The sequence below is a fragment of the Protopterus annectens genome, chromosome 2.part2, assembly GCF_019279795.1.
Source record: "Protopterus annectens isolate FY-2018-M chromosome 2.part2, PAN1.0, whole genome shotgun sequence".
Taxonomy (NCBI): domain Eukaryota; kingdom Metazoa; phylum Chordata; order Ceratodontiformes; family Protopteridae; genus Protopterus; species Protopterus annectens.
The window spans coordinates 1,143,871,466-1,143,897,309 of NC_056730.1; the positions used below are offsets into that span (position 1 = coordinate 1,143,871,466).

At 42.3% G+C, this 25,844-nt stretch overlaps 1 non-coding gene across 1 annotated transcript; it reads left to right on the forward strand.

Annotated features, from left to right (window-relative positions):
- The first annotated feature begins 1,964 nt into the window (after nucleotides 1-1,964).
- LOC122796123 lies at nucleotides 1,965-2,118 on the forward strand. The gene has a single exon (XR_006363949.1). It is a non-coding gene; the product is annotated as a 5.8S ribosomal RNA (ribosomal RNA).
- Nucleotides 2,119-25,844: the final 23,726 nt, after the last annotated feature.

Below are 25,844 nucleotides of genomic sequence, written 5' to 3' on the forward strand. Positions count from 1 at the left end.
TACCCACTTTCTACTGGGGAGGTAGTGACGAAAAATAACAATACAGGACTCTTTTCGAGGGCCCTGTAATTGGAATAGTACACTTCAAATCGCTTTAACGAGGATCTCTATTGGAGGGCAGGAGTCTGGTGCCAGGCAGCCGTGGTAATTCCAGCTAGCCCAATAGCGTATAATGTAAAGTTGTTGCAGTTAAAAAGAAAACTTCTCAGTAGTTGGGATCTTGGGATTGGACTGGCGGTCCGCGCGAGGTGAGCTACCACCTGTCCCAGCTCCCCTGCCTTCCTCGGCACTTCCTCAATGCTCTTGGCTGATTGTGTCACTGGGGGGTCCCAAGGCGTTACTTTGAAAAATTAGAGTGTTCAAAGCAGGCCGGTCGCTGAATACTCTGCAACTAGGAATAAATTTTGAAATAGGACTCGTCTTCTATTTTGTTGAAGTTTAAGACAGGGCCAATGATTGAGAGGGACGGCGAGGGGCATTCGTGATTGTGCCACTCAGAGGTGAAATTCTTGGACTGGCTTAAGACAAATGAAAGTGAAAGCATTTGCCAAGAATGTTTTCATTAATCAAGAAACAAAGTCAGAGGTTGAAGGCGATCAGATACCGTCGTAGTTCGACCATAAACAATGCCAACTAGCGATAAACGTTATTCCATAGCCATGAGAGCTTCCGGCTCAAAAGTCTTTAAGGTTCGAAATATGGTTACTAAGCGAAACTTAAAAGAATTGACAGAGGAGCACCACCAGGATTCGAGCTTGCGGCTTGGTGACTCAACCGCGAAACTCACACTGACCCGGACACGGAAAGGATTGACAGATTATTAATGCTGGGATCTGTGGGTGAGTGGTGCGCATGGCGTTCTTGATTGGTGGAGCGATTTGGCTGGTTCATTCCGAAAACGAACGAGACTCCGCCATGCTAACTAGTTATGCGGCCCTGTGTGGTTGTCTTCAACTTCCTAGAGGGACAAGTGGCTTTCAGCCCCACGAGATTGAGCAATAACAGGTCTGTGATGCCCTTAGATGTCCAGGGCTGCATGCATGCTACACTGAATGGATCAGCGTGTGTCTACCCTTGGCCGACAGTTCTGAGTAATCTGCTGAACACCATTTATGATAGGGACAGGAGATTGCAATTATTTCTCATGAACAAGGAATTCCCAGTAGGTGCGGGTCATAAGCTCACGTCGATTAAGTCCCTGCCCTTTGTACACACAGCCCGTCGCTACTACCAATTGTATGGTTTAGTAAGGTCCTCAGATCGGCTCCACTGGAGTTGGTCACGGCCCCGGCGGTGCACCGAGAAGACGATCAAACTTGACTATCTAGAGGAAGTAAAAGTCGTAACAAGGTTTCCATAGTGGAACCTGCAGAAGGATCATTAACGCCGAGGGTCCTGGGATGGCACCGACCCGGGTACCAGGGCCTCTCAAGCTCCGCCGCCCTGACCCTCTGTGCCTCTCTCTCTCTCGCCGCACCTCTCCTCCATGCCCGAGCCCGCGGCGGGGAAGGGAGAGGGGGAGCGAGCGTGAGGGCAAGGGGTGGCGTCCATCCCCCCTCACCTCCCAGCGGCAGAAGGGAGGGGGGTCCATCCGCATGGCGGGAGGCACCCCTCTGCTGCCATGAGGGAATGGCGGCTGGGGTGCACATGGCCTGGTGGTGCGCCACGCGCCCGGAGGTGGCTGGCTCCCCGGCAGGGGAGGAGAGGCGCCATCCCGGCAGGGGGCAGCAGCCTCCTCCGCTGTGCGCTGGCCCTGGGGGTGGCACAACGGAGTCCTCTCCCTCAATGTCGCCATGGGTACCTGCGGATGCCCGCCCCCATGGGGCATTGGTTCAAAGACCTGGGAGGTTGGCGGTGCGGCCGCCAGTAACCCTGGTCCAGGCACCCGTGACAACCCGTGAAACCTGGTGCTCGCCTTGAGATGCAACACCAGGCGGGCAGCCCCGGCGGACGAGAAGCAATACGACTCTGAGCGGTGGATCACTCGGCTTGTGCGTTGATGAAGAACGCAGCTAGCTGCGAAAACTAATATGAATTGCAGGACACATTGATCATCGACACGTTGAATGCACTTTGCGGCCCCTGGTTACTCCTGGGGCTACGCCTGTCTGAGGGTCGTCATGCCTTCCATCGCCCAGGGGGTCATCCGCCCCGCGAGGGCACAGCCAGGGAGTCAAGGGGAGCCCGCGGGGTCCCCGCCTCCCCAGGGAGAGACACGGATGGAGGAGAAGAGTCCCCGCCGCCCGAGCCGGGAAGCCCGCCTAGGATGGAAGGGAGCAGGCACACATCAGGCCTGCCCCTGGAGGCTGTCGGTGGTAGCCACCGGCTGCTCTCCGGGCGGATCCCAATGTCCACCCACCCGTTCCTCGCTGGCCGCTGCTGCCGCTGTCCTCCTCCGCCGCCCAGAAGTCTGGCGGGAGGGTGGCGAGGCGGGGAGTTCCCATGGAGGGGGGAGAGGATGGCCTGCCCATCTGCCCCTGCCCCCCCGGGGCCCCCACCATCCTGCCGCCGCTCCCCCGCGACCCCGCTCAGAGCACGACCTCAGATCAGACGTGGCGACTATCTGAATTTAAGCATATTACTAAGCGGAGGAAAAGAAACTAACCAGGATTCCCTCAGTAACAGCGAGTGAAGAGGGAATAGCCCAGTGCCGAATCCCCACCCGGGAGACTGGCGCAGGGAAATGTGGCGTATGGAAGTCCATCTCCCGGTGCTGCCCAGGGTCCCAAGTCCTTGTGATCGAGGCTCAGCCCGGACGGTGTGAGGCCGGTGGCGCCCCCAGCGCGCGATCAGGTCTTCCTGAGGCAGTTTTCTATGCTACCGATGAAGAGGTGTGAAAACAAAAATTGCACTAAAAATATACTTCTCAACTTCACTGTCCAAGAATAAAGGACAATTTCAAAAAATAGTAAGGTAGGGACAAAACCTCACAATCATAGCCTTTTTTAAGTAATACTGTAATTCACATAAAAAAGTGAAGAATAGTTTTTTGCATCAACATGTATTTTCTGAACAAGTATAAATTTGAAATGTCTGGCTACCTCTAATCCTCAGTAATTCGTGAGAAAAATAAAAAATTTTACAAAGAGCAGGGCAAAAATATGAAGGAAAACCAGGTACTTTCTGAAAAATATTTGACAATTGAGTGGTGTGACTGAAAGAGAGCATTTCTATAAGTGTAATTCTGGAGGTTACTTAAAACAAAGATTACTATTTTGTGAGGCTAAGAATCAACAAAGTAATTTCAAGCCTGACTCTGATGCAGGGGATGGATATTCAACAGCATCCAAAGTGACCAGGGTGTGACTGGTGACCTTGGCACTGAAAGAACCAAGTAGGAGGAAGAGAAAAGTGTGAAAGGGCATGGTCCACTCGTCTCTCCATGGAGAGCAGTTGCATGCACTTGGTGGTACACTGGGCATTGATAACTTCCTGATCAAAACTGGGAAGTTCTCATCTCATGCCACTGAGGAATGGTTGGCAGGGATGCTGGAGGGATGTCCCTTGTGGAAGTGCGGCAACATCTTCCATTGTAATCCCATTCTGTGTTCCTCCTGTACTCCTTGCCAGGTGCATGTGTTAGGAACAGGGGAACTAAAACAAAAAATCTTCAAACCATCCATAATGGCTGTCTGAATGATGGCCACTCCCAGCTGACTCTCACCTTAGTGATAGAGAATGAATGAGCCAATTGGCTGTGGTAGGGACTGATAATAGACAGTGGGGGCAAAGAGTGCAAAACAATCAATGAAGCGATTAAGTATGCTACCACTCCCAATATTAGCAAGGGCAGTTTTGAGTTAATAAACTAAACTTTTATCCAACTGTTGGGCACTGTGTTTTCCCAAGAATAGAAAGTTGCCATATGTTTTCCTATTCTAGTACTTTGGCAATATTCAGTAATAACATTTGCTTGTGATAAAAATAACTTAACATAGTCATCTAAAGTACTTGGGCACATTGGTACAGAATAGCTTTATAATATAGATCTTGTACTTCCCTATCTTGTATATGAAAGAGCCTTTTATATATCTAGCAGCAATATCATTTCAAATACTGTATTACTGTTGCCTGATTATGTGGTGAGTATAAAGACAAATAACGCAACATGAAATATTACAGTATTATAACAAACTGCTATAAAGCTGTCTGCTTACTGTCTACTCCTGATATAGTATATTCAACTTGCATACTACACTGCACACAGCAGTACTGGGTACAGTTACCTTCACAGCAAACTGTCACAAAATGAATCTAGAAGTTTGGAAGTATTATTATTAGCAGTATATTTAGTATTTAGAATTTAGTACTTAGCATTTATTTATATATATATTGCATTTGTTTACCCACATATTCCAGCTGGGTATGAATCTTACCCTTTTTTCAGCAGTAGTTAGATACTTAACCCCACAAAACTGCTCTAAAGCTTCATTTTTTCTTGGGCTGGGACAAACATCTTTCTCTGTGTGACTCTTCAATTTCCTGTAGTTTACACAGAATCTGGTACTGTCCTCAATCTTTGGTATCAGCACCACCAGTGAAACCTAGGCATTGCTGGACTCTTAAATTACCACCAGATCCAAAACCTCCAGCACTTCCCCTCTCATGGCTTGCTTAACCTGCTCCAGCACCCTATAAGAGGCCTGACTGATGGGCCACAAGGGCCATGTGTCCATATGGTACTTCACAAAGTAGTTATAGCCTGGTTTATTGGTAAACATATTTCCAAACTCATGAAGTTCTGCGTGGATCTCATGATACTTTTAACAGATAGGTCACTGTTGTAAGGCTACTTTGTCCTCTGAAGTATCAAACTAAGCCTCACTGAGAGGGTCTACCCAGAATCCCCCTCTAATTCCTCCTGTACCCCATCACAGTAACTGAGTACCAATTTCTTGCTATCAAGGTAGGGCTGCCATGTAGTAAACATCACTTACCTTTCTCACGTAGTGAAAGCACCTTCCCATTTTGCCTGTCTGGAAGTTAGTGCAGAGAAGGAAGGCTATAAGCTGCTTCCTGAGGCCCAGGTTCATAGGTGAATACTAAACAAACTGTAATGAAGGGCCATTTTAAGTCTATGTTATCCTATTAGGTGTTCAAATTACCCTTACTTAGATATTTATTCCTAAACTTCCCTTTTGTGAATTAATGTTTGTGGGATATTGAAAGAGGACCCTGCTGCAGGACTGGGAATTTAGCTGCTGTGTCTGTCCATTCGTAGCACAGGGGACAATCCTGGGATAAATTCCCTTATTTTCATCCATTGAACCAAGTTGTGTTTGAATAGGGACAGGGATGACCTTTTTTTAATGTGAATGGGAAGTCTGTTCCATGGTACCTGCCCCTACCAACTATTCTGTTTATGTTGCAGAAGAGGCTGGGGTCACTATATTGGGCATTTTTGTTACTATTTGACTTGCAGATGTGTAGTAGGTCCATTAGTACTGGATCAGAAGACACCTTATAAGCTAGGCACATATCACCTCTTAATAGTCTATAAGAGACTGAGTATAGCAATAGGGCTTCGATGTGGTCCATGTAGGTCATGTGGTTTAGTCCCTGCTTTCTCTTTGTGAAGAACTTCTGTGGGCACTCTAGTTGTTTCATATATCTGGACAGTTTCATACCAAAGGGGCCATTATACTCAATGATGGGCATGATAAGGGCTCCACACCATAGTACAATAACACCTCTGGACAAAGATGCTATCCCTTTGCTTATAAGCTGAGCAAGAAGGACTTACTCTCAACAGTAGACACATGTTGGTTGAATGCTAGGTTACTGTCTATGTATGTTCCCAAATCTTTAACTACTGGATCAACATTAGGGGTGTATTGTCAATGTAGTAGCTTTCCTAGACAGTCGGGTTACCGGTTGATTCAATAATACACTTTTTGGCATTTAGCTTTACTCTATGAATCTGACACCAGTTATTTATTTAAGGCAATCCTTCCTAGAGCTTAACTGAGTCTTTTGGGGATTCAGTGACTGTTCCCAGCTTGCAGGGATGTGCAAACTTGGTCAACCAATGACTGGTCTTTTTGTGGAGGTAGCTTCTCCTATCTTGACTTCCTATGTCCTATCTGTGAGCCAGTTGACAATCCAATGGGTTATTATGGGTTTATTCCTAATTTAATAATCTTTTCTTCAATGCCTGAATGAGATACTGTGCCAAAAGTTTTGGCCAGGTCTTGGTAGACAGTGGGTATTGTCTTGCCTTCATCTGTTGTTTTGGTGACTTTTTCTGAAAAAATCCACAAGATTAAATAAGCATGACTTGCCTTTGACAAAACCCAGCTGAAACAGGCCCAATGTTTCGAGGTTTCCTATGTCCTTATTAATTAATTCCATGATAAGTCCTTTCATGGCTTTATATATGAGGCTGGCGAAACTTATGGATTGATAGTTACCCAGTTTGATGGATTGCCCTCCCTTGTGCAAGGATAAGACTGTTGCTGTCTTCCATTTGCTTGGTGCGAAGCCTGTTTGGAAGATGAGGTTGAACAGTGTTGTCAGGGGCATGGATAATTCATGCTTCATGATATTCGGGATACATAAATGAATATTGTCAGGACAAATAAATAAGGTATTTTGGGCTTTTGGGAGAACGTTCATGACTTGTTACTTTGTAATAACTAAGGATGTATTGGTTTCTGATATTTTTTCTGACATATTCAGGGGTGAGAGGGGGTGAAGGCAGGGCTGAATTTATTAGCTAGCAGTTTTGCTATATCTTTAGCTTTAGTACAGCTGGTGTCATTTATGATTAGTTAACTGCATTGCTGTGTAACAATTTTGTGATTACAGACATAGCTGAAGAAGGGCTTGTGGTCACCTTTGGCCTGAGTAGCTACTTCTGCCTCAAATTTGACCTTTGTGGTTTTAATTAGACTCCTGAGCTATTTATTTAATTTAATGATAGGATTTCTAACATGCCGTGTGTTGCACTTTTTATTTCTGGCTACAGTTTTCTTCCCTTTGCTGTAAAGCTTACTGAGACTGTGATTCCACCAGGGAGGTTTGTTTTTAGGGTTTTTAATTTCCAAGGAGACTGCTTTGTGGTTGGACCTGACAGATGAGTATGTTACACAAGGGATGGAGCATATTTCTTCCATATTTGTGAGGACAAGCTCAACTAGGTTGTAGCTGTCAGTGGGTACTCTTGACTAGTCTAGATTGTTTGTGTGAACAAACTCCAGGAATCTCTGGCTTGCACACTAGTGGTGGTGTATGTTTCCCAGGCTACAGTTGAGTAGTTGAAGTCACACAGGAAGATGGCATTGGGTTTAATGCTGAGTGGCACCAGTTCATATAAGTAGATGCTATGGCATTCCTGGGGCATGAAGAGTCTCTAGGGCATCATGATAATTTACTAGCTTTGATGTGTTTCTCTTCTGGATGACGATTGAGTCGCCTCCACATTTTCTTCCTTTTGTGCACAGTAACTGGTATACATGGAAGGTATTATAGTCGTACACAGCTGGAGTACTCTCTGACAATTTAAACCACATCTTGGTCACTACACAGATGTCTATGTCCTTGAAGGTGAGGAGGGTTTGCAGGAAGTGGAGTTTCTTGTTTACTCTCGTAGCATTAATCAATAACACTTTTATATTTCCTTTGATTGTTTTGTTACACTGGTAGGTTTATCAGGTTAGCATTGCCTAAAAACAGCACTATGGGGGTGTGGGGGTGGACAATATTTTAGCCAATATTCAAAAGCCTAGAGGACACAAATGCAGATCATTCCTTGTAAAGCATAGTGATATGTCGATCATATTCTCCCAGGCTGACAAATATTGCACCCCCTTTGAATGACACCAAAAGCTAAACCAATTGTTGAAGTCAAATTATTTTTGCTCATATTGATGCATCATCTTTGAGGAAGGTAGGATGCTGCTGAATGCTAAGCTCATACCTGTCTGGGATACATAATCTGAAAGATCCATCATGTTTCTCTTCGTAGAGTCCAGGGAGGTACATCTCAAGTTGTTTAGACCAACATGTATTATGACAGAATTATACTGGCATTTGCTGTTCAAGGACCTGAGTGTGTGTGTGTGTGATTTGATGATTCCTAGCACTAGACAAGCAACTGACTATCACCCTTTATTTTCTCAGCTTGGTAAATGGGCCACTAATATGGCTTACAGTGGAGACACCTATGATTGGAATATTTGGTTGCGTAGATGCTTGTCTTATGGGCTCAACATTCATGAGCCCTAGTGCTTTGTGAGGAGGCAAGCTCTGCAGAGATGGAGTATTTCTGAGAGTGCTTAATGACTTGTTATGTTTCAGAGGTCCTTGTAGTTTGGACAAGTAAAGCTTTGAAAACTCAGCATGTGATAGATGATCTGTTTAATGTAGCCTGTGGGAAATTGTGTTTAGGGTGAACTGCTGACAATTCTGGTATCAGTTTTTGTCTGTATATGAGAGTGGTCTCCAGTGACATCATATATGTATATTTCTCACACAGTGCATTATGCCTTTTGAACAATAGGTCATTGTCAGACAATTCCCACATTGTTTCAAGATACCTGTCTCAATCAGGCTGGCTATAGAAATTGTGGGAAAGTGCCGGTTCATGGTTTCAGCAGGTCATAGGCAACCTTCAGACAATGGACCCAACCTTGTTTTGCTTTTTCAAGGGAAGATGATGCCTACTAAACCTGGTAGACTTCTTTGACAAGGTCATCAAGGCAATGGGTGAGGGAAAATGGTCCATACTGCCTACCTGGACCTGGCTAAGGGATTTGATACAATATCACACTCAGTTATAGTTGACAAACTCACCAAATTGGGAATAAACCCCTACATAACTGATTGGGTTGCAAGCTGGCTGACAGACAGGACCCAGGAAGTCAAGATTGGTGAGACCATCTGAACTAAGAGACCAGTCTCCAGCTGGATACCACAAAGGTCTGTGCTGGGTCTGCTCTTATTTGGAATTTTCTTCTGTGAGGTAAAGGCTAATGTCAAGAGCTTTTGGCTAACCAAGTTGCCAAGAAATGCATTATAGTGTCTTTTGGGAAAATTGCCACCAGGGCTAATTATTCAATTGATAAGATTCCCCCTAAGAGTTGACCCGGTAGTCAGGGATCTGGGAACATATGTAGATAGTACTCAGGCCATTGATCAGCATGTTGCCAAGGTAATAAGAAAATCATTCTTTGTTGCCCAACTTATAAGTAAGGGCATAGCATCCAGGTCTAAGGAAGTCATAGAGCCACTTTATTCAGCCCTTATCAGATCCATCATTGAGTATAATGCTCCCTTTGTCATGTACCTGACCAGACATATGCAACAGTTGGAATGCGCAAAAAGGTTCCTTGCCAGGAGAATCCAGGGTATAAACTCATTGTCCTATATGGACTGCCTTAAAGCCCTATTCCTCTATCTCTTTACTCTGTCTCCTACAGGTTTTTGAGATGTGATCTATGCCTGGTATCGAAAGCATCCTGGGATCCATTTCTGAAAGACCTGTTGCACATTTGCAAAATGAGCAACATCAGAACCACAAAATCCAAGGATTTAAATTTTGCTTGTGACATAAATAAGACATGTTGGTGAGACAAATATGTGTCTCAGACAATTCCCATTCTCTGGAACAGACTTCCCATCCATGTGAAGCAATGCCCATCCCTACCCTGTTTAAGTGTAACCTTGACCAATGTATGGGAAATTGAAAATTCACCATGGGTCTGGTTTCCATGTCTCTGATGGACAAAGGCAGACAGTAATGCCCAAACTAGTATCCCCCAACACATAACCTCTAGAAATTTCCTAACTAACATACCACCTCTTAATAAATGCCTGTGGTACATAGGAGCATAACTGAGTTAGATTGCATGACTACCTTATAAAGGCCTTGCTGGACATTAACCTAGTATATACCCATGAAGCTATGAACCTATAATTTTGGGGGATGCAGGAAAGTACCTGCTGACGTAGGCAGTTGGGTTTGATTCTGGAGTCCAGGGGTGATGGTGCCTGCTTGGGTAGGCAGTTTGGGGTAACTACTTGTTAGTTATCTTGGGCTGGTGAGATTCTACTATATTTTTCACACCTTACTGCAACTTAAACTGTCTTATTTATACTCAGCACAGTTCACAATGGCTACAGGTTTATACTACTGAAGTCAGTTTGGCTAATCAGGTTCTTAAGGGAAAACTACGTACTGTTCAGTGAGTACTATACTTGGCACAGGATGTAAGAGACAAGCTAATTCAGCAAACCAATCAAAGAAAGGCAAAAATCTCTAGCCAGTGGCACTCAGAGATATAGATCCTGCAACAATCACAATACTCTGACTACTGTGAATCTTAACTACTAGTCTATGGTACCACTGCAGGATAGAATTTAAGAAACTGTAACTTTTTATGCAAAAAATGTGATGAAGAATAAAAGCTGAAACAAATGTATCAAAATGGAGATGACTGTAAGTTCAGTTCAAATATGTAATAAAAGACAGAAAATGTATGCTTTTAACTTCATTTGTGATAAAATGTTCTGTTTAGAATATGGAAAATGTAATAAATCACAATACTCCCACTACTGAATGAAGAGATGAGTGGTCCAACAGGAGAGATGAAATCAGCAAGAAAGGGAAAGTAGTATCACTGGAACTTAATTCATTCTCAAATCTTGGTGAATACCTTCACATGGTGGACCCTGTTTTCACAAAATCTCAGCAAGGCAACATCAATATATAGAGTGCATTTTTTTATATAGCATATATCATGGAGCCAGATAGATTAAAAAATAAAAAAGACAGCTGGGTGCACAGGTCCTAGGATCAAAAAGTGCCCAATCCTGATGTTTGCACTGCAGCCTATAATGGAAAAAATAGTGTAGAATCCTCAAGACATGGAAACATTCCTACAATGGGGTTATGGCAAGCTCAGGAGGAGGATACCTCCCTGTTGTAGAAAGATGCAGTAGTCCACAAAAATTGCAAAAAATGGCAGGCCAAAAAAGAGCCATAATGATGATACAGTTGACTACTGAGAATAAGGAATAAATTATGTATTGACACTATTGTGACAGAAGCCCAGCATTTTCAGATAGAAGATGTTCAGAAAGATTAAGAGAGAAATTGGAGGAAAGAAAAATACTTGCAATAGAAAAACTGTAAAAAGCTTCAAATAAAATGTTGTATTTATTAAGGCAACAGATCCAAGAAAACCATTAAATAGAGAAAGAAACTTTGGAGCACCTGGAAAAGAGACATCAGAGGAAATTCAAAAATGTAAAGCATAAAACTTAAAGATTTCTGAAAGGTATAAAAAAAACATGGATACGGGAAAGAAAAGGAAATCTGGTAGAGTGCAATATTTATGCAAAGAAGGAACTCAAACTAACCACTACAAAAAAGATATTTGAAGAGAAACACAAGCAAACCAGATATAATTTTTTACAATACAAAAGTAAGAAAACAAAGCAGAAATGTACAACAGAGGTTTAGTAAAGTAGAAGTTAAACAAATAGAAACTTATTTGTGAAGGATTTAGTGTAAAAAGTCCAACACAGGTAATATCGCAGCCTGATGGAGCAATTAGTCTCCAGATAAAGGAGCAGCAAGTGGAGTGGGGTAGCTGAAGAAGATGTATAGACATGGGAAAGGAAAAGAGATCTGGTGTGGTGCAATATTTAAGGAAAGGAGAAAGCAAAACTAATCAATATAAAAATCAGAAGAGAAATACAGGGGAAGGCACATAGACATGGAAAATTTCACAGTACAAAAAATAAGAAAACAAAGAGGGAACATAGTAAAGAGGATTAGTAAGGTAGAAGTTAAACAAATATAAACTGAAATCATGGATTATCTGTCAAGTAAATGATTTAGTGCAGAAAATCCAGCACATGCAATGTCAAAGCATGATGGAAAAATGAGTCCCCAGATTAATGAGAAACAGGAAGAGCAGGAGCCATCTGAAGAAGAAATATGGACATGAGAAAGAAAAAGAGATTTAATATGGTGCGATATTTATGCAAAGGAGAAAGCAAAACTAAATATAAAAGAGCAGCACCAAAGACATTTGAAGAGTAACACAAAGACACATAGACATGGAAAATTTCACAATACAAAACAATAAGAAAAATAAAGGGGGAAAGTAGAAAAGTGGATTCATAAGGAAGACATTAAACAAATAGAAACTGAAGTTATTGGTTGTTTGTGAAGTGAAGGATTTATTGTAGAAAATCCATCATAGGTAATGCCACAGTATGATGGAACAATGAGTCCCCAGATTAAGGAGAAACAGGTTAGTGGGAGGCATCTGAAGAATTGCCACAAGGTGAGATTCTGGAGCCTTCTATATGAGACCGATACAAAAGTTCAGTTTAGGCTACACACCAAGGGAAGGAGCAGGAAACAGTGGCAATGCTTACCTCAACAGATCCAAACAAAGAGAAGGTTTTAAAACATGAGGAGAAGAAGTCTAAGATGACTTCCCTGTTTAGCTTAGCAGAAGCATATCGATATCAACTGGGAATGGAAATCAAACCAGAAGTAGATAAAAATCAGGCAGCAACTAAATGTGCCAAAAATACAAAAGAAAGAATATAATGAGAAGGATCAGATAAGAAGTCAAATATGGAAAAGGCATAACTATTGTGGTAAGTATAGAGATTTTCTGGAACAACCATATGTTGATTAGGATTTGACATAGGAATGGTTAAGGAGAGGTGAACTGAGTCCAAAAGATGAAAGGTTAATAATGGCAGCCCAGAATTGCGGGCTACATACATGTCAGTTTACAAAGTCCATTGAATATGTGGGAGAAACAGATAAATGCAAATTCTGTATAAAACAACTGGAAACAGTTGCACATCTTGTTGCTGGGTGTTATGCACTCATGGTATCATCATCAACCCCCTTTTTCCCACTTTCTACATGGGGTCAGGGTGTTGTGTCATCTGTCACCATCTCTGTCTCTTTATTCAGTGCCATGCTCCTTCCTTCTTCAATGCTCATGCCTGACTGTCACAGGTCTTCTCTCACACAATCCATCCACATCTTTGTTGGACACTCTTATTTCCTCTTGTCTTCTTCCTGTCTGTCCCAAATCTTCTTCGCCAGATTGTCTTCTGCTTTAATGCACATGCCTGAACCACAGTAGTCTGTTCCATTTTACCTTTTCTGTGATTGGAGCTACTTTAGCTTCTGCTCTTATGCCCTCATTTCTTCGCCTTTCCCCCAGGGTACATTCTACCACCATTCTGAAACACTTCATCTCCATCACCTCTAGCTTCCTCAGCTGCTCTGCCTTGACTGCCCAGCTTCTGTACCATACAGTAGTACTGGTCACACCACTGTTTTTTACACCTCACCTTTTAGTTTTCATGGCATTCTTTTGTCATGCACTACATCTGACACTCTGTGTAGTTGGCTGCAGCTCTTTGATTCTAGTTTTGACCTCCACATTCAGACTTCTCTTCTCCTCCACCACCCCTCCCTGATTTGAAGCTGTTGACTTACTCCACTATTTTTTCTTTCTATCTCAATTCTCAACTTCTTCTGAACTCCACTATTTGCTGTCATTACATCTATCTTATCTGTGCTTAGTTTCATCCCATGTGCCTTCAGTTTTATATTCCATTCCCCTAGCCTTTGCAGAAGTTCTTGCTTGGAGTCTGCCTGTAATACCACATCATATGCATAAAGCAGCTTTGTTGCTGTGTCCACGCCAACCTGTTTGCTAATGCAGTCAATCACCAGTATGAACAGCAGTGTGCTCAGAGCTGACCCTGATACACTCCCACTCCCACTGGGAACCCCTCTGTGAGACTGAACACTATTCGTACTTGAGTCACTGGGTCCTTGCATATAGCCTACACTAATGCTACCAATGTTTCTGAGACTTCAAACCACCACAGCACTACACAAATCAGCTTTCTTGGGACCTTGTCATATGTTTTCTCCATGTCTAGGAATGCCCAGTTGATTTCTCATCTGTATCTTTTCTCAGCTATCTGTCTCACTGAAAACATCCGGTCAGTTCTACTACATCCCTGAATCTGAGCTGCTTGTCTCTCATCTTACTTTCTACTATGCTGTGTATGCATTTATCAATCAGTATCTTCAGAACTTTCAAGCAGTATGATAGGAGTCTGATACCTCTGTACTGCCAACAGTTGTGAATGTCTCCTTTGTTCTTGAACACACTGGAACTAGTATGTTTATTCTCCAGTCAACTGGGATACACCTTTCTCTCCATACTGCTGTGAGTACCCTTAGCAGAAATTTCTCCCCTATCTCACCCAGCATCTTTATCATATCTGCTGTGACCTCATCTGAGCCTGTTGCTTTCCCTGACTTCATTTTCTTTAGTTCTTATTTCTTCTATGGTGGGCTCCTCCACCTCTTCTCTTCTCTTCTCTTCTCTTCTCTTCTCTTCTCTTCTCTACTCTTCTCTTGTCATAGGCTGTGTCTAGGGAAGTACAGCTTATGTGAGTTTTTTTCATTCAGAAGCTGCTGGAAGTACTCCTTCCATCTACCTTTGATGTCCTGTGAACTAGTGAGCCAGGTATTGCTGGCATCCCTTATGAAGGGTGTCTGACTGTATTATTTGTCTTTTTGTCTTTGCCTTGCAACCTGATATAGTTTCTTTGTGCCATCCACTTGTCACTTTCCAGAATCTGGTAGAGTGCCTCTGTTACCTTGTTCCTTGCTACTGTGACTCCTTTCTTAGCCTCTTTGTTAGCCAACCAGTATTCCTTCCTAGCCTGGTCCATCTTTTCTAGCTCCCACTTTTTCCTGTACTCCTTTCTTTTGATCACTTCCTGGACCTCTGTATTCCAACACTAACTTTCCTTATGTACCTTATTTCCATACCTGACTCACATATGTTGTTTTCAGGCACTGCCATTCTTCTTCAACTCCACCCATTTCCTCTTCTTCCTGGGGTGCTAGAGCCCTGAATAGAGTCATCTTTCAGCTTTTCCCGGTTAGGGGTCGCCACAGCAGAACTCCGGTCTGCTAATGATTGGCAGTAGATTTTTACATACTGGCTTACCGGGCCTAACGCACAACCTTCAATGAAGGAACGCCCATTCAAGCATGTCGCCACACAGAAGACGCTCTAACTGAGAATTGAATGGGCAACGTCTAACTGTGAGGCGACAATGTTACCGCAGCACCACCACCGCAGTTATATTCCTTGAATTGTTGTGCTTTCTCTCCAGTCAACTTCCAGGCCTGCAGCCTGGTCTCTGTTGACCTTAGAGCCTTCTATACTCATGATACACTCATGGCAGAGGGCCTGTATAGTGAAAGGCACAATAATGGGGCAAGACTGTTGCACTGGGAATTGTGCAAACAATACAATATTGAAGTAGTCGAGAAGCATTAGAAGCATAACCAACAAAGCAGTGTGGAAAATGATGAAGTTTATATCACATGGGATCATTCAAATGATTAACAACAGTTTAAAAATAGATGCAAGAAAACCAAATATAGTAGTCCAGGAAAAAAAGACAAAAGTAGCATTGATCATTAAAACTGATACACCTAGTGACTACAGTGTCTTACACAGAGAGAGAGAGAGAGAGACACACAAAGTCATAAAATACCAGGATTTGCAGGCAGAAATTAGAGATGTGGAAGAAGGACACACAGACAGTTCCAATAGTAGTAGGAGCAAGAGGTCTAATAAAAAGAATTTACAGATATATTTAAATGTTACCAATACATGCAGTGCTACATGAATTACACAAGAAATCAGTTCTGTACACATTGCTGGTGCTGCGAGGAACACTTTTGACTAACCTCAAATATTGAAACAATACTAATTTCATAAACATTAATTATACCCAAACTTAGGCATGGGGGCTATTCTTATCATGGTATTAGAAACCCAAAAGACTTAAAGAAATTAAACTGTGAGTGTAACTACAAATCTATGGCACCAGACCAGGCTAAAGTTACAAACAACAAATCCTTTTGTTATCAAATGTGAAAAATGGCAGAAAAATCAGAAATAAATGTATGAAAATGAATGTGACTGTAAGTGTTACTTAAATATGTAATAAATGCCAGAAATGTATGCAACAGAGGCCTCTGCACCTCTGCTATCTCCACATTTGCCTTCTACCTCCCTCTCTCACCCTTTATTCCTAAATTCTTCTCTTTGTTAATAATATTAATTATATATAAAATCTTTTCTATTCTTACAGCCACCAGAGTATTAAATAACTCTCCACTGTCATTATCAACTGATTCAACTTTATTATCACATTACTCTACCTTGTCATTCTTCATTTGATATGCTACTACTGTCTTACATATACTGTATTTATTGTGTAACATTTTATTTGTATGTAATTAAATGTCGAGCTTTTCTCCCTGGGCCTTCACTAAAACCGGGCTCTTCTCAGGCCCAGTGGACTTTCTCTGTAAACAAATGCAATAAATAAATAAATAAACTTATAGGTTCATAGGAAGTTACTGGGCGAATGGACCAGGAGCCCTTACAAGCCTAGCAATACTTATCCTGAATTGCCCCAGTTGTCAGTAGTTGGGTGAGTGATGTTCGTAGAGTATGAGTCTATGGTAATTAATACCAATTAACTCTTCCCATGAGGGAAATGAGTGCCACCCCAGGAGTGAATTTACAGTCATGCATCCATTGATCTAGGTTGCATTTGAAGAGGGTCAGTGAGGGGCTCTGTTTTACATGAATAGGAAACTTGTAACAGAGAAGGGGTAGTCTCTGGGAGATGCATCTTTCTCTCCAGCATGATTTGTTCATGTCAGAGGCTAAGTTAAGATCCCTATAGCGAGTTACTCTAGTGTAGTTTTATTTATGAATGTGTAGCATTTTCAATAGGGCTAGGTCAGAAACTGCCCTGTAAATCAGGAACAGGTCACCCCTTAGCAGCCTGTAAGAGACAGAATACATTGGCTCCACTTTCAGTCTTTCTGCGTAGGACCTTTTTGTGCACCCTGTATTTTCTTGGTGAAAAACCTCTGTGGTCTCTCCAGCTGTTGCAGGTGTCTGGTGAGATACATGTAAAAGGGAGCATTGTATTCAATTATTGGTCTGATGAGGGCTGAGTACAATGGAAATTATGACATTCTTAGATCTAGATGTGATGCTTTTACTTATGCAGTGTCACACACAAGGATTTCCTTACCACTCTGGATATGTGGTGGTTGAAGTTCAAATTGCTATCAACCTGAGTACCCAGATCACATCCCACTGGGTCTACACTTAAGGAGGTGCTATCTATAATGAAATTAGCAGGGATGTTAGCTTTCCCAAAGGGGATAATAATGCTTTCCTTTTGCATTTAGCTTCAGTCTTTGGCTTTGGCACCAATCATTTGTCTGTGTTAACCCTTTCTGCAGTATATTGGCATCATTGGAGGACTCAATGATTGTTCCCAATTTGCAACCATTAGTGAACTTGGTCAACCATAGGCTGTCAAGATTTGCCTGGACTTCTGAGAAGTAGATTCAGAATAGAAAAGGGGCCCAGCACATAACCCTGTGTTATGACACTGGTGACTGGTCTTTTGCTAGAGGTGAAGTCACCCACATTGACAGGATATGTCCTGTCTGTGAGCCAATTGGCTACCTATCTGGTGACATAGGGGTTAATTTCCAATTGGGAGAGTTTCTCTATAATACTTAAGTGGGGGGTTGCTTCAAATTCCTTGACTAGATCAAGGTAGATGGTATAGGTTCATAGGTTCATAGGTTTATACTAGGCTATCTGCCCTAAGGCATTTATAAGCCTAGCCCAAAGTTTTGTGGCTTACGCCACCCCTTATATGAAAAAATACTGTGCCCATTAGTTTGTTGTGCCTCTGTCCAGCAGTGACACAGAGATGATTCCCGGGATAAACCTACGATCTCCCATCCACAGATCAAGATTTCTCTTGAACAGAGCCAGCGAGGTGCTCTGCCTCACATGGACCGGGATTTTATTCCACAGCATAGGGAGTCTCTGAGTGATAAATCTATCCCTCCAGCACGTCCTATTTATATCCGTGCTAAGGTTTAAGTCACTTGCTGTAGTGGTTTTGGTGGATTTGGATTTTTTGAGGTGGAGCATGTCCATTAATTCCGGGTTGGACATGGCCTTGTATGTCAGGCACATGTCACCTCTGAGCAGACGGTATGCAACTGAATAGAGCTGGAGTTTCTTCAATCTGGCAGCATATGACAGATTTTGGAGTCTCTTTATCCTTTTGGTGAGGAACTTTTGGGGTCTCTCCAATTGCTGCAGATGTCGGGTGCGATACATCCCGAATGGGGCATTGTACTCAATCATTGGTCTGATAAGTGAAGAGTACAGAGGAACAATGACCTCACTAGATCTGGATGTGAATCCTTCATGATCAGGTGGGCAATGTAAAGGTCTTTCTAACCACTTTAGCAACGTGAGTGTCAAAGAAAGGCCACTGTCAACCTGGGTCCCCAGGTCCCTGATAACCTCTTCTGTGCTTAGTGGATTGCCACCTATATGGTAGCTTGGGGTTATCTTGTTTTTCCGAAGGGTATGACTATACATTTTTGGTGTTTAACTTCAGGCCATGGCTCTGGCACCAGCTATCTGTTTCCGTGAGTCCCTTCTGAAGGATATCCGTGTCCGATGCACTTTCCACTATGGCCCAGTTTGCAGTCGTCTGCAAACTTTGTCAGCCAAAGTCCTCCCATGTTGGCCTGTACTTCTGAGAAGTAGATGCCGAACAATAGGGGCCAAGGACCGAGCCCTGTGGGACACCGCTAGACCGGCTTGGAGTCTGACATAGCGCCAGCAACTCTAACCCTGTGGGTTCTGTCCTTAAGCCAGTTTGCAACCCATCTTGTGATATATGGGTTTACATTTAAGCTGGTAAGTTTTTCTACAATACCCAAGTGGGTATTGTGTTGAAGCCTTTGCAAGGTCAAGGTAGGCTGTATGGACTGCCTTTCCTCATCAATGGCCTTGGTGACTGTTTCAAAGAAGTCGACCAAGTTCAAAAGGCATGATCTGCCCTTGACAAGCCAAACTGGGTCGGGTCCAATGTCTGCAAGTCCCTATATCTTTATTTATGAGCTCCATTATGATCCTCTCCATAGCTTTGCAGACTAGACTTGTTAAGCTTATGGGCGGTAATTACCAGGGTCCCAGAGGCACCGCCTTTGTGGAGTGGGACCACAGTTGCCATCGCCACTCCTGGGCACATATCCTGTGGTAAGGCTGAGATTAAACGGCTGCCTTATGTGCGGGTTTAATTCCTCATTTAGCTCATGTAGCACACAGCCAGGGACACCATCTGGTCCCATTGATGCTGTGTTTTTAGCTTTAGAGAGCAGCTTTCACCTGCGATTTGAGATGTCTGGGAGGCTACACTCTGCTGGGATAGTTATCTCTCCTTTAGGGGAGAGGGTGAAGTTTGCACTGAACCTGTCTGCCAGTATGTTGGCAATGTCTGTGGGTTCAGTGATTTTTGTATCATTTTGGACTAATTCTGAGCATATCTGGGAGTTTCCACCCAGGTTCCTAACATAGCTGAAAAAGGCCTTATGATTGTCCTTTGAATCCATGGCAATTTTTCTCTCAAAATTGGCCTTAGTTGATTTTATGAGTGCTCGTATTTTTTTACTAATAATGATCAGGGGTGACTTCCTTTTTATGGATTTTTGTTCTATCATGTAATAGCTTTCTCCTCTTATTGTAAAGTTTGTTAATGGCTGGAGTCCACCAGACTGGATGTTTGCCCTTTGTGGAAAGAGTCTTGGTTTTATTTGGGATTGCCTGATCCATGCAGTCCTGGAGGTGTTCATAGAAGGCATTTGTAAGGGCTTCCGCAGCTTGGGTTGTGGTTTCCACTGGCTCAGGGGCCTTGAAGGATACCACACCAGTCTTGAGTAGTGTGAAGTTTGCTGTAGAGAAGTTCTTCACTGTGGTCTTGTTTGTTTGGGGTGGGGATGTGGATTTCCAGTGAGATTAGTTTATGATCAGATCTCACCAATGAGGGATATACTTCGTGTGGAGCATTTTGTCCCCATGTTTGTGATAATGAGATCTAGTATATTTTCTCCTCTCGTGGGAACAGTGACTAGCTGTTCCATGGCATTTGAATTTATGAACTCCAGGAACCATTGGGCTAGAAAGTTAGGGCTTGAGTAATGTTCCCAGTCTATATTTGGTAGTTGAAGTCACCCAATATGATGGTGTTTGGAGATACATTTATACCCTCCAGTGTCTTCAGGAAGGCTGTGTGGGGTTCCTGAGTTTGAGAGGGTGGCCTGTAGCATGCTACAATTTGTAGAGCAGTTTTGCCTATGGTTAGTTGCACCTGGATGGTTTCCAAGCTGCGTTGCCACCAACCTGGAGGTGTGGGTATCCTTTATGAATATGGATACACCTCCTCCTTTTGTGGTGTGGTCCGGGTTTTGGGGCCGGAACGCATGATATGAGGTAAAACCTAATAGTGCCGGGGTGCTCTCAGGAGCCTTGAACCAGGTTTCAGTTACAGCACAGACATCGATGTTCTCCATACTGAGAAGGGCCTCGAGTGCGTGCATTTTGAGATTTAGACTTCTGACATTGAGCAGCATTACCCTCAGTTTCTTCCCACAAAAATGGAGGACAGTATGCACTGTCTTTCCCTCATCCAGGCTCTTGGTGACTTTCTCAAAGAAGTCAACCAGGTTTAACAGATATGATCTACACTTAACAAATCCAAATTAGTTTGGAGATTACCTATGTCCTTGTTGATAAAGTCCATAATGATTCTTTCCATGGCCTTACAGATGAGACTAGTCAAGTTATAGGTCTATAATTCCCAGGGTCAGTTGATGGTCTTCTTTTGTGCAGAAGGATTACTGTTACTGTCCTCCATTCTGCCAGAACAAAACCACTCCACAGGCTGTGGTTAAACAAGAATCTGAGTGCATCTGCTAGGTCATGTTTTAAGTTGTTTAGGTAACCTAGGATGCTGTCTGGCCCCACAGATGCTGTGCTTTTGGCCTTGGAGAGTGCAGAGATGGCCTGTTCTGTTGAGATAATAGGCTGAAGAATGGTGGCAGGTATACTTTGGGGGATAATAGATGGGGACAGGGAATTGAAGTTTGCTCCAGATCTGTCAGCTAGCAGGTTGGCTATTACCTCAAGTTGAGTATGGGTGGTGCCATCCACAACCAGTTCAGTGCATAGCTAAGTATTCTGCTTTAGATTTTGGCTGTAGTTAAAGAATCCCTTGTGATTATCCTTAGCTAGGGAGGCTATTTTTACTTTGAAATTAGCTTTGGAATATTTGACAGGATCTCTAATTTGTTTGTTTAGGCTAGAATGGGATTTATTCCTCTGCTGAATCAGTTCCCTCTTGTTTTTGGACATTAGTTTATTTCTTTTGTTGTATAGCCTGTTTATACTAGGGGTCCACCAGGGTGGCTTGTTTTTCCAGCAAGATCTGGTTTTAGTCTGGTCAGGTACAGCTGATTCTATACAACTGCTTAAGTGGTTATACAGGGTGTTGGTGCACACCTCTGCATAGGAGTCTGTGTTGTCTGTGTTTAAGGGGGATTTGAAACTTCTTATATCATCACTTAGTAGGAGGAAATTTGTCTTGAAAAAATCTTAAGCATTTTTGAGCTTGATGGGGAATTGGCCTTATAATTACATAGAAAGTGACTAATTTATGGGCCAATCTTACCCAGGGAGGACATCACATGGGGGAGGGTGCAATACTGTCCCATGTTAGAGAGTAGCATGTCCAGAATATCTGAGCTCCCCATGGGTGTGCTGACTAGCTACTCCAGAGCATTTGCATTGACAAAGTCCAGGAACCTATGAGCCAGCATGTTTGTGGTCATGTATATTTCCCAGTCGATAGTAGGATAATTAAATTCATCCATGAGTAAGGTGTTGGGCTGTATGGTAAGTGACTCCAGTAAGTCCATTTATGCAGTATGCTTTTTCTGGTTCATGGTGGGGGACCTAGGGAATTTTGTCTATGGTTTATTAGACATGGAGTAGTTTGAGAAGGTCGTATTGTTTGACCAGTCTCAAAGTGCACTCATCCTTAATGAAGATGGATACACCTCCTCCTTTAGTTCTTTCTCAGTCAGTCTGTGGTCTGAATGTATTTAAGACATTGTAGCCCTGCCTGGCTTGGGGGGGGGGGGTCCTGCAGATTTGAACAATGTTTCTTTGACTGCACAGACATCAATATCTTCCAAGGTGGGGGGTGCTTCCAGGGAGTGCATTTTATTTGTTTAGACTCCTAGCATTTAGCAGCAGTACCTTAAGTTTATCTAGAGAGAAGATTTTGTTACATTGGTAGGTTTGTTATTTTGACACTGACTAAAATTTGCACAATAGTGGTGGCTAATGCTTTTGCCAGTATCCAAAAGCCTGGAGGAGACAGGTACAGAACATGTCTGGCAAAGCAGCGTGGCTTGCAAACCATGTCTTCCCAGGTTGACAAATACTGTATCCCTTTGGAGTGACAACAGAAGCTAAGCCAATTGTTAAATTCAGTCATTTGTTGCTGTTGTTTTTATTGTGGCATCATCCTTAGAGAAGGTAGAATGCTGCTTTTAAAGCTAAGCTTTTTTTACCTGTGACACATAATCTGAGAGCTCAGGCTTGTCTCTCTTCACATAGTCCAGAGAAGCACATCTAGAGTCATTCAGCCCCACATGGACCATGATGGAGTCATACTGGTACTTGTGGTTGAGTGACTGTTAAATAAAATTAATAATTCAATACACAGGAGGTTCAGATTCAAAAGTTTACTAGTGTACACCAGGAGGCAAAAAAACATACAAGTACAGAATTTTGTCTGACATGAAACAGGAAGCACACAATTTTATATAGGTTTAACATTTAAGCTATGCCCACCTTACTGACGTGATATGTCACGGGGCATCTACATCACTTTAGCTTACAAACCTCTATTCTTTTAATCTGCTGATGCAATATGTTTTAAAAAACTTTTCCTCTAAATACAATACGGCCTTGCGATCCAGCTGGTCAGTCATAATGTCTTTCTGTAAAGTTACTTATTCAAGGTTTCATATCAGTTCGAATACAATAGCAGATTCAGTCTTTAACATACATATTTGTTCACTGTTTCACTTTCTTTACCAGCTGTGTTTTTATCTCACAAGGACAAGTTACTTCATGCAGGAAGAGAAGATTTCATTATTTACAAGGACTAGTTATCTCATCAGGAAGGAGTGGAAGATTTACACATTTAATTTCCTGACCCAGCAGATAATCACTTATGAAAAGCATAAACATTAAGCTTGCTGAGCTGGAAGCTGTCAGGGTCAGGGGTCAAAGCACATGGCAGTTTCAGAAGCTACTTGCATTTACAAATGAATTTATCCCTTTTGTTATATGATTAATAGAATAAAATGCATTATAAACTACCTTGCTTCTAAACTAGCATTTCACATATATTTAAATACATATTTTTCTAACATTCCCCCCCCTATTAATACTTTTTATTCTATTTTTTTTTTTAAGTATGCATAGTGTTATTTCATCTCCTAACCTTTTCCACTTAGGATTTTCAGCTAGGTGAGTCATTCAATCTATACTTCAGAAAAAGCGTCATCTGAAATCAATCTTTCAATTTCAATATCTTGGTAGAAAGTTTCAGTAACAGATAAATCAACAAAATCTTTGATTAATCTTTTCATGCAGGGAATTCCACAGCAAACACATGCTCCTATTAGGAGTATACCCACACAAATAGCAATTAGAATGTTCATTAGGATGGAACCCCACCCCCCAAACAGATTCTGGAAAAAGTTCATCAGTGGGTTTGGGCCTGGTTCAGTCATGGCTGATACTTGCTGAATTACCTCTAGGTGATTATTTATCTTGTGACGATTGTCAGGTATATAAGCACAGCATTCTTCTTTGATAAGCGTGCACGTACCACCTCTCGCCACTAGGGTGAAGTCAAGAGCCATCCGATTTTGTAGCACAACAGTTCTCATTGCATTCAGTTCATCAGTCACTAGTTCTAGGGTGGAAAAAGTTGCATTACTCATTACTTCGAGAAGTTTCGACAGCCTCCTCAGCTCCTAGATAGATTTGACTGCTCCATAGGCTGGTAATATTCCTGCCCAGGATATAACACTGTCACTCAAGTCCATATGAGTCAATTCGCTTTTGTCTTTTACTGAATTATGGTCTGTCCAATCAGCTTCGATCTTCCCAACTGGATTCACAGGTTTCTTAACTGAACCTTCGGGCTTTCGAGCTGTTTCTCTTATGTTTCGTATCTTACCCAAAGGTAATTCTGCAGCATGTCTTATTGCCGGAACCAAGTAACCCAAAAAACAACTGCCGGACCAATTCTCAGGTAACCATTTATATGCCTTTTTCCCACAAATAAAATAACAGTTTTCTACTTTAGTACTAATACGCATCAGCCCTGCATGAAACATTTTCTGATCTATAACTGACAATTGTTTAAACAAAACTGGATTTCTTTGAATGTCACTCATAGTTGTTTTCAATGAGTTTAAATATGAGTCATAATTAGTATTGCAAAAAGTATTGCCATTACTATTCTTAATATAACATCGGTAAGATATGGTTATATTACAATTGCTCCAGCCCACCTGGAGAGTGTCATTTTTGTAGAAACATACAACTCCTTTTTGTGTGATAGGTAAAAATAAAGCTATTTTATCCTGTGATCTCACAGTTCCTGTGTCGAAAAGTAAATTCTCCCAAGTCTCATTTATCCCCAAAGGGACAGCGGACATTATCAGTCCTCCATATGCTGTTGGTATAGCTGTACAAACCCAGCAATTTGAAATGTTCATAGTCTCTGCATACACATGTTTCATGGCTAGGTATGTGTTAAAATTTGGATGCCAGTCTATAGACGTCTCATCACGCCTTTTCAGTTTCACTTGCATAGTTGTTTGTAGGATAAACCACAACAACAGGAAAATTGTCACAATTACAGTTAATAAATGTACACACAACAAAATGATTATGCAACATCTCTGGGGTTGCTCTAAACTTCTATTCGCTTTGTTTTTGGCCATCTCGGTCTGGTTGTATATCAGTCACAAAGTTTTTATCAAGTTGAAAGTTCTTTACCGGTTTACAATGCGTCAAATGAACCCAGGACGTCCTCTCAGCCACTCTGACTGCAGCAGGCGTTGCCAACAGAACCTGGTACGGTCACTCCCACTTTGGACTCGCCCAATTCTTCCTTTTTGTCACTTTCAGCCAGATGTATGTCCCAGGAGCCAAGACTGCTTCCATCAGTCTGGCCTGTTCCTTATCTGAAAAAGATTTAAACTGCAAAAACAGATTTATTCATTAACAATTTCTTCATATACTCTGCTAACGAACTGTCAGCCTCTTGTTCTGCAGGCATGAGAGCTTTCCACTGAGGCACATAATATGCTCTCCCAAAAATCATTTCAAAGGGAGTCAAACCCTTTACATTTGGAACCGTTCTCATACTCAGCAGTGCTAAAGGCAGACATTATATCCAATTGTTTTGGGTCTCCTCTACTAGCTTCCTTAACTTGTTCTTTAGGATACCATTGTACCTTTCCACCAGTCCTGCTGACTGTGGGTGGTAAGCACAATGGTTCTTCAAGGAGATACCAAAAAATCTCCCAAGCTGGTGAATCATTTGATTCACAAAATGTGTGCCATTGTCACTATAAATCCTTTCCGGAATGCCAAATCTAGGGATTACTTCTTTTATCAGGGCTTTTGCCACTGTTGCTGCATCTGGATTTTTGGTTGGAAAAGCTTCTACCCATTTAGAAAACATGTCTACAATAACTAAACAAAACTTCTTCCCTTCACATTTATTCAATTCTATGAAATTCATACAGATAGTATGGAACGGGTATG